This window comes from Cucumis sativus, chromosome 3 (assembly GCF_000004075.3).
Source record: "Cucumis sativus cultivar 9930 chromosome 3, Cucumber_9930_V3, whole genome shotgun sequence".
NCBI lineage: Eukaryota > Viridiplantae > Streptophyta > Magnoliopsida > Cucurbitales > Cucurbitaceae > Cucumis > Cucumis sativus.
The window spans coordinates 21809411-21827389 of NC_026657.2; the positions used below are offsets into that span (position 1 = coordinate 21809411).

Consider the following 17979-nt stretch of genomic DNA (forward strand, 5'->3'; position numbering starts at 1 on the left):
TCCAATTGTAACTGCAAACGGGTTACCTTTTTCCAGATATAAGTTCTTTTCCTTTACTGTCCGGTTATGTATAAAATTATGGGTTGCTCCACTATCAATCAGCACTATCACTCCTTTGCCCTTTATATTTCCCTTCAGCTTCATCGTTCCCTTCGATGCCATCCCATGGATTGTCTTCAATTCTATTTCCTCCCCTTCAGCAAAATCCAGATGGTTTAATTCCACTGTTTCCCCTGGTTCCTCTTCCATCTTGCCTTCCTCTTCCTTGCTCTCCTCTTCATTCATGATAAATAACATCAGCTCCCTTTTTTCCTTCACTCTACATCTGTGCCCTGGTGTATATTTCTCATTGCATTTAAAACATAGGCCCTTATCCAATCTGGACCTGAATTCTGCGTCTGAAAGTCGTTTGATAGGAGGTTCACTTTTTTGATAACTACCCTTAATAGGTATAGTTACTTGTTTTATGGGGAAATCTGTCCTCCTCATGTAGCCTTTGTCTGTTCCATCTTGGATTTTTCCTGCATACTCTTCTTTTTTCTTTGGTTCCACTGTCCTGCCCTCGGTCTTAGTCAATTTCATTGCTACATTCCGATCATTGACTAGTTTAGCCTCCCTCATACAATCTTCCAATGTTCGAGGGAAACGACTAACGACTTCTGCCTGAAGATTGGGTTCCAGACCGGTCAGAAAAGCATCTCGTAACACACTTTCCTCCATGTGAGGGAGGGGAGCTGAATATGTGACAAATTTCTTCACATACTCACTGTAGGATCCATCTTGTTGAATCCTAATCAAGCGTGCCACTAGACTTGTTTGTCCCGAGTCCTTGAAGAAATCAAACATCCTCCCTTTCAAATCTTCCCATGACTCTACTTTCTTCCTATTATGCGTCCACCTGTACCAGTCCACTTCCTCTTGCCCAAAACTGACCACCGCCACTCTGATCTTCTCGTTTTCTGGCAGGTTGTTCATCTCAAAGAAATGTTCTGCTCTATATACCCAGGATACGCTCTTCATTTGATAAATACTAAGTAATTCCGCTTGCAAAGCAGCTCTAGAATTCAACTCTTCTTGATTTAATCCAATCAACTCAGCCACAAATCATATTTTTCTAATTTTGACATCAAGGATTTCTCTGTTTTTTTTTTTTACCTTAGCTTGCGCAGCAATATTCCAAGCTTTTACTGCCAATTTAACTGATCTCAACTGCTCATGAAGAATGAAACCAGCCCATCCCTGGAAGTTAGAGTTGCTCACTGTTTCAACAATAATCTGATTAGAATCACTGGACACCAACCAGCTGTTACAAAACCGAAAAGGAGAGGGACCCCAAAGAAAAGAACCAGCCTCCAAGAATAAAGGAAAGTGATCCGAGAAGATGCGTGCTTTTCGAGAAACCCGAGAATTTTCAAAACAAACATCCCACATCTGATTTATGAAGAATCTGTCTAATAATGATCTTCAAGGAGAACTACCGTCTCTAGACCAAGTGAACCTTCCATTTTGCAATGGAATTTCCATGAGAGAAACCATGTCAATAAACTTATTGAATAATGACATTCCTCTAGTACTTCTGCCAAAAGGAAATCTTTCCGGGCCCAACGAGTGATATTAAAATTCCCACCTATGCACCAGGCCACGGCCGAACAATCAGCTAAGGAAGACAATTCGGGCCAAACCAATTTCCTTTCTTTGCAACCACAAGGGCCATAGACATTTGTGATCCAACAAACCTTTTTGCACAAAGTGAGGCATTTGATTGACAAAGAGAAGCGTCTTTTAATGACCTCTGTTACAGATATTTTACTGCTGTCCCACATGGTAAGAATTCCCCCAGAAGATCCAACAGAAGCCACATAATCCCAGCCAATATCCTTAGAACTCCACAATGATTTTATAAAAGCCGAGTTCAAGGTATCCTTCTTAGATTCTTGAATCATGACTACAATTGTTGATGAATTTTTTAAGTGCTGCACGTTTAGAGGAGTCGTTCAAACCCTTAGTGTTCCAGGAGACAACCTTAATAATGACTGGGAGGAGGAAAAGGCAGTTGCACATCTAATTTAAGCCAGAATGATTCCACAATCGCCGACTATAGACACTAAATCTTTAGGCAAATCCAGGGGAATTTTAATAGGGAGAATATCTTCATCATTGACATTCAGATCCATCCCATTAATTTCTGGGACTAATTTAGGGTCAACTTCAGTGTTGGGGACTGCCAATTTAACTGATCTCAACAGTAAGTTGATTAAGTTGGGCAGTAGGAGGGACACGAGACAAGGCATCTGCTGCTTTGTTTTCTAGTCCCGGTTTATACACGACATCAAAATTGTAGCCAAGAAGCTTAGCAATCCACCTCTGATGTTGAGGTTGGATAACCCTTTGTTCCAATAAAAGTTTCAATGATCGTTGATCAGTTTTCACTACAAACCTCCTGCCAAAAGATAAGGTCTACAGCGTTGCACAGCCAAAACTACAGCCATTAATTCCCGTTCATAAACTGGTTTAGCACGATCCCTCATAGCTAATGTCTGGCTAAAATAAGCAATTGGCCGATGATTTTGAATTAAGACAGCACCTACCCCATATCCAGAAGCATCGGTCTCTATTCAAATGTAAGGAAAAATCTGGCAGTGCTAAGATTGGGAGAGTCATCGTAGCCATCTTTAAATTCTCAAAAGCTTCAGCAGCTGCAACAGTCCATTCATATGCTCCTTTCTTCAATAATTGAGTCAAAGGAGTAGCCACACTTCCATAATTCATTACAAATCTTCGATATATCCTGTCAACCCAAAGAAATCCACGAACTTCACGGACATTAGTGGGCACGGGCCATTCTTTGATAGATCTAATTTTCTCGGGATCAACCTCTACACCCTTTCCCGAAATTATATGGCCAAGATACTCCACTTTCATTTTGGCAAACCCACACTTGTGCATATTCAATATAATTCTCTCGCAGCACCTCTAACACATTCTAAATGTTGAAGATTTTCATCCAAACTTCTACTGTAAATTAATATATCATCAAAAACGACTAAGAAAACCTGTGTAGGTAAGGTTTAAAGATACTATTCATCAAAGCTTGAAACGTTGATGGTGCATTGGTGAGCCCAAAAGGCATGACAAGAAACTCATAATGCCCCTCGTGAGTTCTAAAAGCTGTTTTCTTCAAATCCTTTTTACACATTCTAATTTGATGATGTCCCGCCTTGAGATCAATCTTCGAAAATATATTAGCCCCATTAAGTTCATCAAACAATTCCTCTACTACTGGAATAGGAAACTTGTATGGAACGGTCACACTATTCAACGCACGGTAATCTACACAAAACCGTCAACTACCATTTTTTTTTCACCACAAGACCGGGCTCGAATATGGACTAGTACTAGGTTTTTATGCCAAATGCCATCATTTCATCAACCAATCTTTCCATCTCCTCCTTTTGCTGGTATGCATATCTATAAGGCCGAACATTGACTGGATTAGTCCCCTTCTTAAGATGTATATGATGTTCAATGGTACATTGTGGTGGCAACTCTCCAGGCCAACCAAAAACATCTTCATTCTTAGCTAACACGGCTTTGAAAATTCAACCAAAAACATCTCCAGGCCAACTCTCCAGGTTATGAGTTATGAGCTTATAGTTTAGCCGTGTTAGGTCGTTTTGAAAATTCAAGTGATACTCCAAGGTTATTCTTGGAATATTCTTTTACATTATATTTGTTAAATCACTATTTAGTTTATTAAGAGCTTGATAAATAACCACTAAACTAAAACCATAGAGGATAATTGATAGACCATAGTACATGTTCTATCACTAACTAACCGACGGTAAAACTTTGTTATATTTGTGAATATCTTCAGCAATTTTATCATTTAAGACAATTTTTCGTATAATATCGACATGAACATCGTAAGAAAACTCAAATTAAGTAAGTTAAATTAAAAAAAAAATTGTATGAATGTTTTGAGAACCATTAATTATAAATTCAACATTTTTGAATGAAAAATTGGATTGGTTTGTGGTGACGGCTAACATGCATGTCTAACAATTATTTTCAATTTCTAATACTTTCATCCATTGCCAAAGTTGGAAACTAATGTTCACAATTTTTTTATCTTATTAAATAAATTTCACATTTCTTGAAAATTTTGGATTATAATTATTTGAAAAACAAAATATATATTTTTTGCTTTATCGTTACTGAAAATTTTATCTCAATTTTTGCAGTAAAATTTGATTTTTTAGTCTAAATTTTAAAAACAAAATATTTGTTTTAGTTATAAAGAAATTGTTTTGGATTTTAAATGGGTTTTATCACAAATAATTCAAATATATTTTAATCCCTCATCTCCCCTTCTCTCTCACTCACGTTTCAAATTTCTTCCCCTACTTCTTCTCTAACGGCTATCTCTCTCTCTGCTTTCTCGTCCTCTCCCCTTCTCTCATCTTCTTCGTCTTCCTCAAAATCGCCGATTCACGGCCATCTTCTTCTCCTACCCTAACAGCGCCGGATTTCTCAACTGTCGATCGAGTGACAATCGTGCCTGCCTGCTTGACAAAGCCTTTTCGGTCTACCAATAAAGGAAAAAAAACGATTGCTGGTGACACGAAAGCTGTGCTCAACGCTCTTTTTCCTATTCCACTGCACGTCGTGGTCTTTCCCTTGCTGGTTGGATGACTACTATGGACGAAGAGCACAACTACTTCCAGTCTCTGGTCGATAAGTACCCAAGGAAGGTAAATTCCAGCGGAGAAAGTCGAGAGCTCCTTAGTTGATCACAAATCCTTCCAAATTCTTTGTTCGTAGACTAATTTGAAATCCTTCCAATATGGATCCATGCTGTCTTTTATATCCATAAGATACCAATTAGATTGTGTTAATTATTGTTTATAAGAAAATATTTGTGTGCAGAGTTGCAGTGGGTAAATCTTAATGGCTGGCAGAAAATTGGTTCGGGATATATTACTCTCAAGACAAAGTTTTTTATCAGTTTACTTCCCATGGGGTATTTGCTCTTCCTATGCTTTATCCTTATCGCATCTTTCTCCGCTGTAGTCTTCATAGGATGGATTTCTGTGGTGTAAATTTATTCATCTAGTTTGTTTGATTTTATGGTTGCATTTAGGGAGAAGGTAAATTACATAAGCCACAGTAGTTATGGAAAAAATCTCCAATTTACAGCAAGTTAAAGAAAAAAAAAGAAGAGAAAAACAGCAGTTAAAAAAAACTGGGCATCTTGCTTCTTTCTTATTGAAAGTTCTGCCGTTTCTTTCAAGTCAAATTGACCATAAAATGCTCAAATGAGATTTTTCAATAGGAATATGTAAAAAAAAATATAATATGTAAAAGAATTTTTGTGAAACGTGGGAGAGAAGCGATAACATTATCCTTCAAAAAATTCAGGAGTAGTAAATATTTATGTGAAAGGACATATTATAAGCCACAGTAGTTATGGAAAACATCTCCAATTTACAGCAAGTTAAAGAAAAAAAAAGAAGAGAAAAACAGCAGTTAAAAAAAACTGGGCATCTTGCTTCTTTCTTATTGAAAGTTCTGCCGTTTCTTTCAAGTCAAATTGACCATAAAATGCTCAAATGAGATTCTTCAATAGGAATATGTAAAAGAACTTTTGTGAAACGTGGAGAGAAGCGATAACATTATTTCTTAAAAATTCAGGAGTAAATATTTATGTGAAAGGACATATTATTTGGCCATTTGACCTTATTTGGTTGGAAATGATAAACTACACATTATTGTTTGCTTCAGTTGTGATCTTGATTATGGGCTATTTGGTATTTTGCCTACAAACTGTATAGTTAATTATCTGTTAGCTTTTGTTTTCCTGTCACAACTTTATGTTTATGTGGCTAATTGTAGCCGAAAGTTTTATTTATCAATCTTATTTTTCACAGCATAAATGAAACTGTGTTTCAAGAACAAGGTGCTGCTACATCATTCAAGGAAATTCGTCGTAGAGGTCCGTAAGTTTTTTCCTTTGGAGATGTGATACTAACCTGTTTGAATAAAAGAATCTGACTTGGTCTTTTCCTCTTTAACATTATGGATTAGGTCTTTCTCTTTACCAGATTTCGTAGCTGAAGTTTATGAAGTAATCAAACCGGTGTTAACTTCTTATATAAAGGTTAGTGCTAACTGCTAAGCTTATTTCTAAGATGAAAGATGCTTTTATCCCCTCCCCAAAGAATATCATTACTATTTATGTTGTGTTTCTGCTAACTAATTCTTGCATAGCATCTGGTTTGATAATTAAAGTAAAGTTTCTGACATGGAGGTTTTCAAGTTGTAATATATATTTTTATGTTTTAGGTAGATTCCCAAACTTTGAAGAAACACTACAGTACTGAGGTAATTGAATGTTGTAAGGCAGAGCATCGGGCTTACTAGAGCCAAGGTATCTTCTTCGATAACAAGGTAAGGATAGTCTTGATACTACCTTTCTTTTGTTATTGAAGTTTATTGTTCCTTTTGTTGGGGCTTGGTGGTTGTGCACCTATATTGATTTGTACTTCTGTTAATTAATTATAGTCATCCTCTCTTGTCTGAGTAATTATTGTCAACCATTTTGTTAGCAAAGGCTTCCCATGGATATTCAGTTTGTTGTGCTGCATGTCCACGATGATTTTCGTGATTTTAGTTCTAGATACATAAAAAGGGCCTTTGCATCACGACATGAATGACTATTTTTTAATATGAACCTACAATACCCCAAATGAATGCTGGATTAAATTAGATACAGGGCAGATAGAGAGTGAGATGGAGAGTGTTTGTGTGCTTTAGAGCCATCTGTCCCTAAAACATAGTTTCTTCCCCCCCCATAAGAAGTAAGTTTATTGATGTATGTAATTTACAAAAGGTTTGGTGGAACACCTACAACAATCTTTTTGAACTTTTTGGTAGGTTATGAATTACGAACTTGTATTGAATATTTGTTAGGTCGTTTTAATAATTCAAGTGATGCTTAGAAAATGCAACCGAGCTTAAACAATTCTGCACATTTTACTAAAATTTTTAGTTTAACCTTTTTAATAAAATTCGATGGAAATTCTTGTTTTCTTTTTGTAGGAATAAAGGAAAATGAAATATAACCAAACTTGGGATCTTTGCAAGCAAGCTTCCATGAAGAAACTAGGTTACAAGGGGAGGTCTTCTGTTCTCCTTTTTCTTTTTTTCTTTCCATCCGTAGAATCTTGCTTAAAATGCTTTGAGGACAATGCAAATTTTTAAGTGGGGGTGGTTGTAGCCTTGCACATTCCATGTCCTTTGGGAAATTTTCATTTTGCAAATTTTGCTAAAAATGTCAAAATTTAGAAACTTTTGCAATGCTCTATGCTTAGAATAAGTACCATGTCTACTTCGATTTTTAGCATAAAAAAGCATGTATGCCTAACCCATGAGAACGGAGCTCGGATTTGTGATTGTATTTTTATTTGAATATGTTACATATGTTGAAAATGCATATATTGATAGCTTAGAAATGAGTAGAACACTTGGTTCATTTTCTGAATATTGTGAATTATGTACATAATAATATGTGCGGTTGTCTTTTTTATCTCACTTTTAATCCCCTTTTTTGCCATATTCTAATGCCTTTTTTATATTAATTTTAAATCCCTCTTTTGGCCATAAACATTTGTATAAGATTGTTTGAAAGCAAAATATGATTGTTAGGTCAGGTAGAAAGCAAAGTCGGCAAGATCTTAGAGTTCTTCACCCAACATAACAGCCGATAAAAACAAAACAATACGACCAAGCTGCTAAGGGTTGCAAAACCCACCCTGCCTAGTAGGTCCTTAGAGTTTTTCACCCAACATGGCAGCCTGTGAGAGGGAGCGAGAAAAAAAGAGGAGCCAAGCCAGCCGCTTAGGTCAAGTAAAACGCGCGCCGAGATCCCCCGGTTTCAGAATTTTCGTGGGGATCCTCTCCGCTTTTCTTGCCTAAGCAAAACCCGATCCCGCCTAGAGAGGTAGAGAGAAAAAAAAGAGGGAGCCAAGCCAGCCGCTTAGGTCAAGTAAAATGCGCGCCGAGATCCCCGGTTTCAGAATTTTCGTGGGGATCCTCTCCGCTTTTCTTGCCTAATCAAAACCCGATCCCGCCTAGAGAGGTAGAGAGAAAAAAAAGAGGGAGCAAGGCCAGCCGCTTAGGTCAAGTAAAATGCGCGCCGAGATCCCCGGTTTCAGAATTTTCGTGGGGATCCTCTCCGCTTTTCTTGCCTAAGCAAAACCCATCCCGCCTAGAGAGGTAGAGAGAAAAAAAAGAGGGAGCCAAGCCAGCCGCTTAGGTCAAGTAAAATGCGCGCCGAGATCCCCGGTTTCAGAATTTTCGTGGGGATCCTCTCCGCTTTTCTTGCCTAAGCAAAACCCATCCCGCCTAGAGAGGTAGAGAGAAAAAAAAGAGAGAGCCAAGCCAGTCGCTTAGGTCAAGTAAAATGCGCGCCGAGATCGCCAGTTTCAGAATTTTCGTGGGGATCCTCTCCGCTTTTCTTGCCTAAGCAAAACCCGATCCTGCCTAGAGAGGTAGAGAGAAAAAAAAGAGGGAGCCAAGCCAGCCGCTTAGGTCAAGTAAAATGCGCGCCGAGATCCCCCGGTTTTAGAATTTTCGTGGGATCCTCTCCGCTTTTCTTGCCTAAGCAAAACCCGATCCCGCCTAGAGAGGTAGAGAGAAAAAAAAGAGGGCGCCAAGCCAGCCGCTTAGGTCAAGTAAAATGCGCGCCGAGATCCCCCGGTTTCAGAATTTTCGTGGGGATCCTCTCCGCTTTTCTTGCCTAAGCAAAACCCGATCCCGCCTAGAGAGGTAGAGAGAAAAAAAAGAGGGAGCCAAGCCAGCCGCTTAGGTCAAGTAAAACGCGCGCCGAGATCCCCCGGTTTCAGAATTTTCGTGGGGATCCTCTCCGCTTTTCTTGCCTAAGCAAAACCCGATCCCGCCTAGAGAGGTAGAGAGAAAAAAAAGAGGGAGCAAGGCCAGCGCTTAGGTCAAGTAAAATGCGCGCCGAGATCCCCCGGTTTCAGAATTTTCGTGGGGATCCTCTCCGCTTTTCTTGCCTAAGCAAAACCCGATCCCGCCTAGAGAGGTAGAGAGAAAAAAAAGAGGGAGCAAGGCTAGCCGCTTAGGTCAAGTAAAATGCGCCGCGAGATCCCCGGTTTCAGATCGTTTGTTACAAAAAAACGACAAAAACTCATTACATTTAATTTTGTACTCTATTATTTTAAAAAATATACTCTTTGAATGAAAAAACCAACAAACCCAATGCCAACTATTCACTAACAACTTCATTAAGAATGGGGAGAGAATGTAATGCCCCAGTTAAGATTGTTAAAAAAATTCAGTGACCTGACCAATTCAGATTAACCAACCCAAACCATAAATCTATGGTTAGGTTACATATATTTTGAGTTGGGTTTGGTTGCAGAATAAAAAAAAATATATATATATATATATATATATATTTTTGGTCGATTCTTGGGTTATATGACTTAGTAACCTGGTCAACACGATCCAACTTAGTTTTATTATTATTATTATTATTATTAAGAAAATTTTAAAAAATATAACAAAACAATAAAAAATTTATGGCATACGTAACAAAATCAAAAAGTCCATAAAGATGGTCATTTTATAAAAAATATTCAAGTTTTGTCATTCCTTTCCCTCTTCTTTCTTTTGCAATTTTTCTTTTCCTTTCCATCGTCTTTTCTCTTATTCATCTGCAACTTTTCTTTTATTTTTTTCAAACTGTTATTTGGTTGTTCAATATCGTATACCATATATAAAGATCTTTAAGAAAATTGTTGGGATTGGCGTCGTTTATATTTGGTTATTTTTTGCTACACGATTGTTTAGATTTGAGGAGCCATATCTAAACGATTTTTTTTCAAGATTTTTTTATACACGATTATTTAGATTTGAGTACCCAAATCTAAACGATCATGTACCAAAAAATCTTCAAAAAAAATCATTTAAATTTGGATAGCCAAATCTAAACAATCGTGCACCAAATCAAAACGATTGTGTGCTACATTTAAATGATCATGTACCAAATATAAACGATCGTGTATCAAGAAATCTTGAAGAAAATCGTTTAGATATGACTACTCAAATCTAAACGATCGTGTAGCAAAGAATAACCAAATCGAAATGATCATGTATAAAAGGAATCTTGAAAAAAAATTGTTTAGATTGGCTACTCAAATCTAAATCTAAATGATCTTGCTTGGTACAAAACTTGTTCCCAATATATAACATGCGCGATTGTCAAATTAATCGCGTTTTGAGGGTGACAGTTTTGGTATTTTTCATTGTAAGTTTGAGAGTTTTTTTCATTTTCAAAATTGTTTTATATAGTGAAAATATTTTGTCGCTGTGTTATAATTTTTAAAACCCATTATTAAAAATTATTATTATTATATTTTATGAATTTGAATGTAGACTTAAGCTTTACCTAGAAACAAAATTTGAACATAGACCATAGATTTTACATGAACTCAAGTTTCATGTATTTGAAGGCAAACACTTGGATTATTTTAACTAGAATTCTTGTTGCTTGTTTTATTGTACTTTTTAGGTAATTTATGTAACTTTTAGTGGAAAAGGAATTAAAGAATGAAAAAAAAGTTAAATTATGTAAAAAAAAAAAAAACAAAGGCAACCCAGTGACCCAACCTAACCCAACTCGAAAGTGACCCAACCTAACCCAACTCGAAAATTACGAGTTGGGTTGGGTTTATCCTTGCACATGGAACTGATAGTGTTTAATTTTTGTTAACTTGAGCACATGGAACCGATATGATTTATCCCAGAAAATGCTAGGTTTTGACATAGGGAAAGAAGTAACTTTTCATGAAAAGTCAGTCAAATTCTACAATTATCGTTAAATATCAAGATGAGAAAAAGTGAGATTTAGAAGCAAAATAGACAGGAAATTGCAACTGGTCCATATGGATCACTTATAGTTTGTGGTCCGGATAAAGACAGAGATATTATAGATTCAAAATATTATCTCCAACCCGGTCCAACCTGACTCATGTACACCCTAACCCTAGTCCCTCGATTCGAAAATGAATTTTGTAATCGATGGACCTGGCATCTTGACTACGATCCGAATAATTGAGTATCAAATGTTTTGCTCTTCACTCACATGCATCGTAGAAAAATTTTCAAAAGGTCACCTATAAAAATATGTAAACTAAGCATGCTTAACTTTAAAATTATATGATATCTTTTCAAATTCTTAATTTATATGAAAGGTTTTTTCTATTTATTTCAATAATTTTATTTTTAAAAAACATGATTTTATATTTATTGATGAGATTTCAAAAGATTTTGTAACCATTTATTTTTTTCACCTATATTATAAAGATATCTCTTCAATCATTTTCTTATAAACATTTGAATTTTTTATAAGCTACGTGTGTTTTCCTATGTCAAAGGTATATGTTTTCTTCTTATAATAATTTCTATAATTTAATATAATATAATATTGATTGATCCAAACTCTCATCATTTATTTTAACTTTGATTTTATGTTGATATATATTTTGGTGTTACAATATGTTAATACTTGTAATTTTAGAGAAAGTGTTGAAGAAAGATATAGTTTATAGGACATTAATTATCTTTTAAATATAATTTAAAAGAGTTGAAGAAAGATATGATTTTAGAGAAAGAGAGTATAAAAATGATATAATATTGTAGATACCGTATTTTGTCCTGCTTTTTATTTTTTTCATTAATTTATTTATTATTTTTTTAAAAGAATTTGAATTTGAATTTAAATTTAAATCTTAATTTTTAAATTTATGTTTTAAAACAAACAAAAATAAAAACATATTTAAAATTAAATTTAAAAGTAAAGATTTTTTTTCTTCTCCCTATTTTTCTCAACCATCCTCTGTTTTCGTGAGTCACAACCCTCCACTTTCTCCAATCTCTCACGTTCTCCCACTCTTCCACATTTCTCTGTACTCCATTTCACTATCTAAACCTACTTCACTTCTATCTATAAAAAGAGAATGAGAAGATTCAATGGGGGAGGATTTTTTTTGCTGGAGAATTATTTGGTAGAGAAGAGGGACACGTAAAAGATTTTTTTTTTTTTTGAAGAGGTGAGGAGGATCAACCCAGAACATTTTGCATTTAAGGCAGACCTTGTAAGTTCTTTTTTTTTTTATTCATGTTTGATGATACTGGCTTAATTATTTGGCACCCATCTGGGTGCTGTCTTAATTATTCATTTAAATCACTCATTAATTAGCTGGTGTTTAATCATTTGGCACTCATTAATTAGCTGATGTGTTAATCATTGGCACTCATTTCACATTTTAATTATTTGCATCATTTGAATTATTTGGCACCCATTTGACTCTTTGATTGCTGCCCTAATTAATTAGTGTTTTGCATCTGATTACACTTATTTCTGCACATCTATTTGGCCATTTGACTATTTTGATGGATGAGTTCTGCATCCGTTTAATTATTTGGCACCCATTTGAATGTTGTGAGTTAATTATCTGATTTGGCATTAATTATTTGGTTAATTAATTAGCATACTGTCAATGCTATGTTAATTATTTGGTCTGTGTTAATTTTCTGCATCCTCGTTAATTATTTGACATCCATTTGGCCATTGGAGTATTTTGATTGCTGAGTTCTGCATGCTAATTAATTTGACACCCATTTTGACTATTTGATTGCTGAGCTGATTAATTAGTTGTTTTGCATCTATTTGGCTACTGCCTTAATTAATAAGTGTGTTCTTGATTAATTATTTGGCATCCATTTGGGTGCTATGTTAATTATTTCATTTGGTTAATTAATTAAATGATGTGTTAATTATTTGATTGATGTCTTAATTATTTAACACTTATTTGACACCATTTGGCATACTGATTTAATTATTTGCTATCTTTTTAATTATCTAAGCACCCATTTTACATTCTGTGTATCTATTTGGTATCTTGCTTTAATAATTATTATCCATTTGGCATATATGTTAATTATGCATTTGAAAATAACTATTCATTTGACATACTCTTTTAATTATGCATGGTTAATTAATTAGCACAATGTATTTGACAGTTTTAATTTTTGACATCCTCCATTGTGAGCATAATTATTTTGGCACTCATTTGGTCTCTTATGTCAATTACTCATTCAAATTATTTGTATTATGTATTTAATCATTAAAATTATTGACATCCATTGGCTACTGTGATTATTTATTGATCTTGCATTAAACCTACTTTGACACTCTGCAGTTAATTATTATTTCACCCATTTGACATCCTCGAGTAATTATTTATTACTCTGTCTGGCATAATTAATTATTTTGCATATTTCTGAATTAATTAATTATTTTGCATATTTCTGAATTAATTAATTAATTTGCCTATTTCTGCATTAATTAATTATTTTTGCATCTTTTGAATTAATTAATTATTTTATGTTTTGAATTAATTAATTATTTTGTATCATTCTGCATTAATTAATTATCTTGCTTGCTGTATTAATTAATCATTTTGTACATTCTGCATATTGCTTACATTATCCTGTATTTGTTTTATGCATTTATTTTATCTCAACATATTACCTTTAAGTATTTTTCAAATTTCATAATGTTTTGCTCATTGTTATTATTCATTTTCAATTGAAATATAAAAATGTAAATTGGAGAAAAGTATTGTTTTTTATGGATTTTATAATTTAAATTCCATGAATACATGAAATTTTTTCGTTTGAAATTTAATTAATAGATTATTTTTAAATAAACACATTTCATATTTTAAATGAGACTGAGTAGTGTTTTCATTCTAGATACATGAAATTTCTCATTAAACACCTATGATAGAGATTAAAATATCAAGTTTTGGTATCTTAATATTCTTAAGGTGAATAAAAATCTTTTAAAACAAAAATAAACTTAATTTTTCTAATGGCTCCTATGCCACCCATAATCATCAATTCATGCTTAGGTTTTACTTTCTTTAAATTGATAAACATGAGACATTTAAACAAAACCTAAATAAAAACTTTGTTTTGTGAACCCCTATAATTTAATTTAAAAGATAAAATTGGGTAACCATTTTTTGGGTGTTGTAGGGTACTAACACCTTCTCTACACACAACTGACTCCCGAACTTAAATCTCTCAATGTACGCATTTTTTTTTCTTTTTTTTGGTGACCAATCACATTTTAATATGATTGGTGGCGATTCCAAAATTATTTATTAAAATTAAATAAACGGGGAGGTCGGCCGCTCCGCGTAGCGATCACGTCGCGACAAATATCATTTGTTATAATATAATTTTGTCATTCTACGTAGTTGAAAAGAAACTAACAGTTCTTTTTTCTTTCTTCAAATTTATTTTTTTGGGATGGTTTGAGTTCAAGTTGAAGGTGGATTTTCTTATTTTTCTTTTCTTTTTTGGTTACATTTTATTTTAAGATTTGAATTGTTCTATTACATTAACTTTGTTAAGTCATTTTCATAAAATTTATTTCTAGATCACATTTAGAACCATATTTTGTTGTGTACAATTAATGTGAATATGTGATCTTAGATTTTTTCAAACGACATTCATAGAAAATTGTTACAATGTATCAAAAATGAATAAAAAGTAGATGTTTTGAGACCCATTGTTATGGTTGAAGAGGTAATTTATCACTCTTTGTACATTAATGTAATTTACTTACAAATTAAAACTACACCATTTTTTAAAATTTCATTTTAATTATTGTTAGTGCTAAAAAGGAATGTAACTCATTTATCATCAAATTGTATTAATATATATCCATGAAGTTCATAGTTTGAACAAAAAAAGTTGCTCTTAGAGATATATTATTTTGTTTAATTAGTAATATTTAGATATGAAAAGTCAACAATATAATTTTTGTACGTGCAACCCATGTCATTATTTTCTAGTTATTTCAAGTGCAGGATCACAATAAAACAGAGGGTGAAGATGATACAGAGAAAAATGAGGAAAAACAAACCAATGAAGAGATTTCAATTGTGGGTTAAAAATTCAAATTTAAAAGATATGTATAGATCTAATATAAAAACTAATCTTAATTTCCAAATTATTAAAGGTTGAAATCCAGCCTTAAAGTAATTTTGAAATAAAAACAAGGGTTGAGATTTAGAGAATAAAAATTAATAATATGATTATTTTGAAATAAAAAAATGAATAAAGTTTTAAAAGTGTCAACTAAATTGTTAAATCTCGAGATATTACGAAGAAGTTGTGATAGGGGTTGAATATGTTATTAACACGTCAAAATTAATTAACGACTCATAAGTGCACAAATTAATTATACTGAAAATACTTTTGATAAAACGAATATATTAAAATAATTACGGTTCGCAAATGTAGATATTTCATAAAATACCATGCATGTGTGGCACTTTCAAAACCATGTTAGTTTATACACATATATATTACTACGTACAAAATGCTATATTTTTAGGATAAATTAATTTGAATTTAATAAGAAACATTGAGTAAAAGAAATAGGAAGTTCTCACCAAAACAAAAATTGATAAAGTAATTTACATTTAAACAACGTTTATTACTTAAAATTACACAAAAATAAATACAAAACATTATGATTCAATATCATTGTAATTATTATTGTAAATATATAAGTAAATAAAAATTCTAAAACATATTTCATAAGTACTTGTTGTAGTCACAGACGCCATGTGCCTGAAACGATGGAAGCGGCTGACGTCCTTAAAGTTGGATAGTTTTAAAACAAAATAGGAATCACCATCAATCCTTTTTAGATGTGATTGAACACTGAAATAAAGTAAATAATTTTTAAATAAAATCATAAAAAAATTATCTTCGAAAACTAGAGTTCAGTTCAGGAGTGATTTGTGTGTGAGTAATGTGTTAGCATTCCACAACACATGTTTAGAAAACAGTGGCCACATTTCAAATCTTGAATTAAAAATATTCTTTAATTTTCTTTTAAAAAACAATGTCTTATTTTACCTCTCATTACTCAAATATTTGAAGCAATAATCTCATAAAATAAGTAGAGAACATTCAATCAATTGAACTGTATTGGAGAAAATTTTCTCACCCCAAGAAAGTGAGAAATTAGTACAATTTCTCAAAATCTATCATAGAAACAATCTTCTAATAAAGAGATGTTTTTTTAAAACATTAATTAAAACCATTTTTTCTTGGAATCAAATCTTGACACTACTCAAAAAAGTGGCTTTCTTGACGTTTTTTATACGTCAAGTAATATTTATTTATCCATGGCGTTTTAAAAACGTAAAGTAATATCTATTAAATTCTTGACGTTTTAAAAACGTCAAGAATTTTATAAGAAGCAGAGTGAAGGTAAAATTTTCTAATTTCTTGATATTTTTAAAAACGTCAAGTTCTATTAAATAAAAAAAAAAGCGTCGTCTCCCTTCTTTATCGAATTAATTGTTTGCCCAAGAAATCTTCTTCTTCATATTTCCAAATTTCGCATCTTCTTCTTCTTTACGACCGAGTATTCAAAATCTCCACCTTCACATTGTCGTCACGCTTGAGCTTTCAAAATCTTCTTCTCCATGTTGTCGTTCGTCACGCGCCGCCATCTCTTCACGATTCTCCGTCTTCAAAAAGCAACCATCGGTCCTTCACTTGATCCTCTCGTCTTCGAAAAATACACCCTCTGTCATATGAAATTGGACATCTGAAATCACCGTTCTTAACGTTGGGGAAGCCCTATCCCACACCCGTTCTTGAAGACATTCGAAATTGGTTTTCACACTCGTTCAAAATCACCATTCGAAATCGCCACCAGGGATTAATTCCATCTCTTCACGCCTATCTCTTCATTTTGAAACATACTTGATGCTTTTGACCACTGACTGAAGTCCTCCAAACAAACACATTTTGTTCTCTGACCACAAATTGAATTAGGTGCGTTCTTCTGTTAAGTTGATGCTTTAAAACTGTTTTGGATGCTTATGAAATTGTCCTGAGCTTTTTAGTTTTATGGTTTCTTCAAGAATTTTGTACTATCATTTGCATCTTTTCTCAGTTTATCACCATCATTTTCATCCTTTTCCACATCATTGCATTCTTTTAACCTTCATGGTTAACAAAGAAGAGATGAGATTCTACCAAACATTCTAAAATGGCGTCTTCCAACTTTTTGTGTAGAATAATATATGATACATAACATTCTACAGTATTTATTTTAAATCTAATTTTCTTCAATACATATTGAGATAAATAAGTTAAAAAACTACACTTGTTTAATGACATACAAGCATTTTAAGGTAAAAGTAAAACCACTCTGATTTGAATGATTATGATGTATTATCCATTGAAAGACTTGGTGTTGTGTTTGTCTTATCTTCCTCAAGTATCATATAAAAGATTTTGTACAGAGTATAGAGTAATTAAAAATACATTTTGCAATCAAATAGTGGGATGAGAAGTATAATGATCATGCTATGATAGGGCAGATGGTGTTATTGTGTGTTTTCAGGGAAGAATGCGCTGTAAGAAAGTGTATAAAAGATTCATATATGTGTTCAAATTTTAAGATAAGCACATGATTATATGTCAAGAGTAGAGTAGCAAGAGGATATATGAAGAGATTTAAGAGATTATTGCAAGTGAGGACAAATATGCTTTTGGACATGTCTATGAGAGGGAGAGTGTTTTAAGTTCTAATTCTATGATTTTTAGAAGACAAGGACAAAGAAGTAGATATCCGTTTCTAACATTTTCAAACTTCACTTTTAAATTAACCAAAAAGATAACACAAACAATTTTTTTTAACTAATAGACTTGTAATCGTGTTTAGGAGGAAACTAGTACCTGTGTTATTGCAATTTCAAAGGTGTCAAATGCATATGGACCAAGCAACAGAGTTGGGCTTCTTTTATGATTTCCCAAAGGATTTCTTTTGGTTGTGATGTTTAATTCAGCTGC

The 17979-nt window shown here is 33.3% G+C and overlaps 1 long non-coding RNA gene across 1 annotated transcript; it reads left to right on the top strand.

The window, feature by feature from the left end:
• The first annotated feature begins 4607 nt into the window (after nt 1–4607).
• Nucleotides 4608–7153, top strand: LOC116402831. Its single transcript, XR_004215484.1, has 5 exons — nt 4608–4751; nt 5928–5992; nt 6085–6157; nt 6343–6447; nt 7099–7153. It is a non-coding gene; the product is annotated as an uncharacterized LOC116402831 (long non-coding RNA).
• Nucleotides 7154–17979: the final 10826 nt, after the last annotated feature.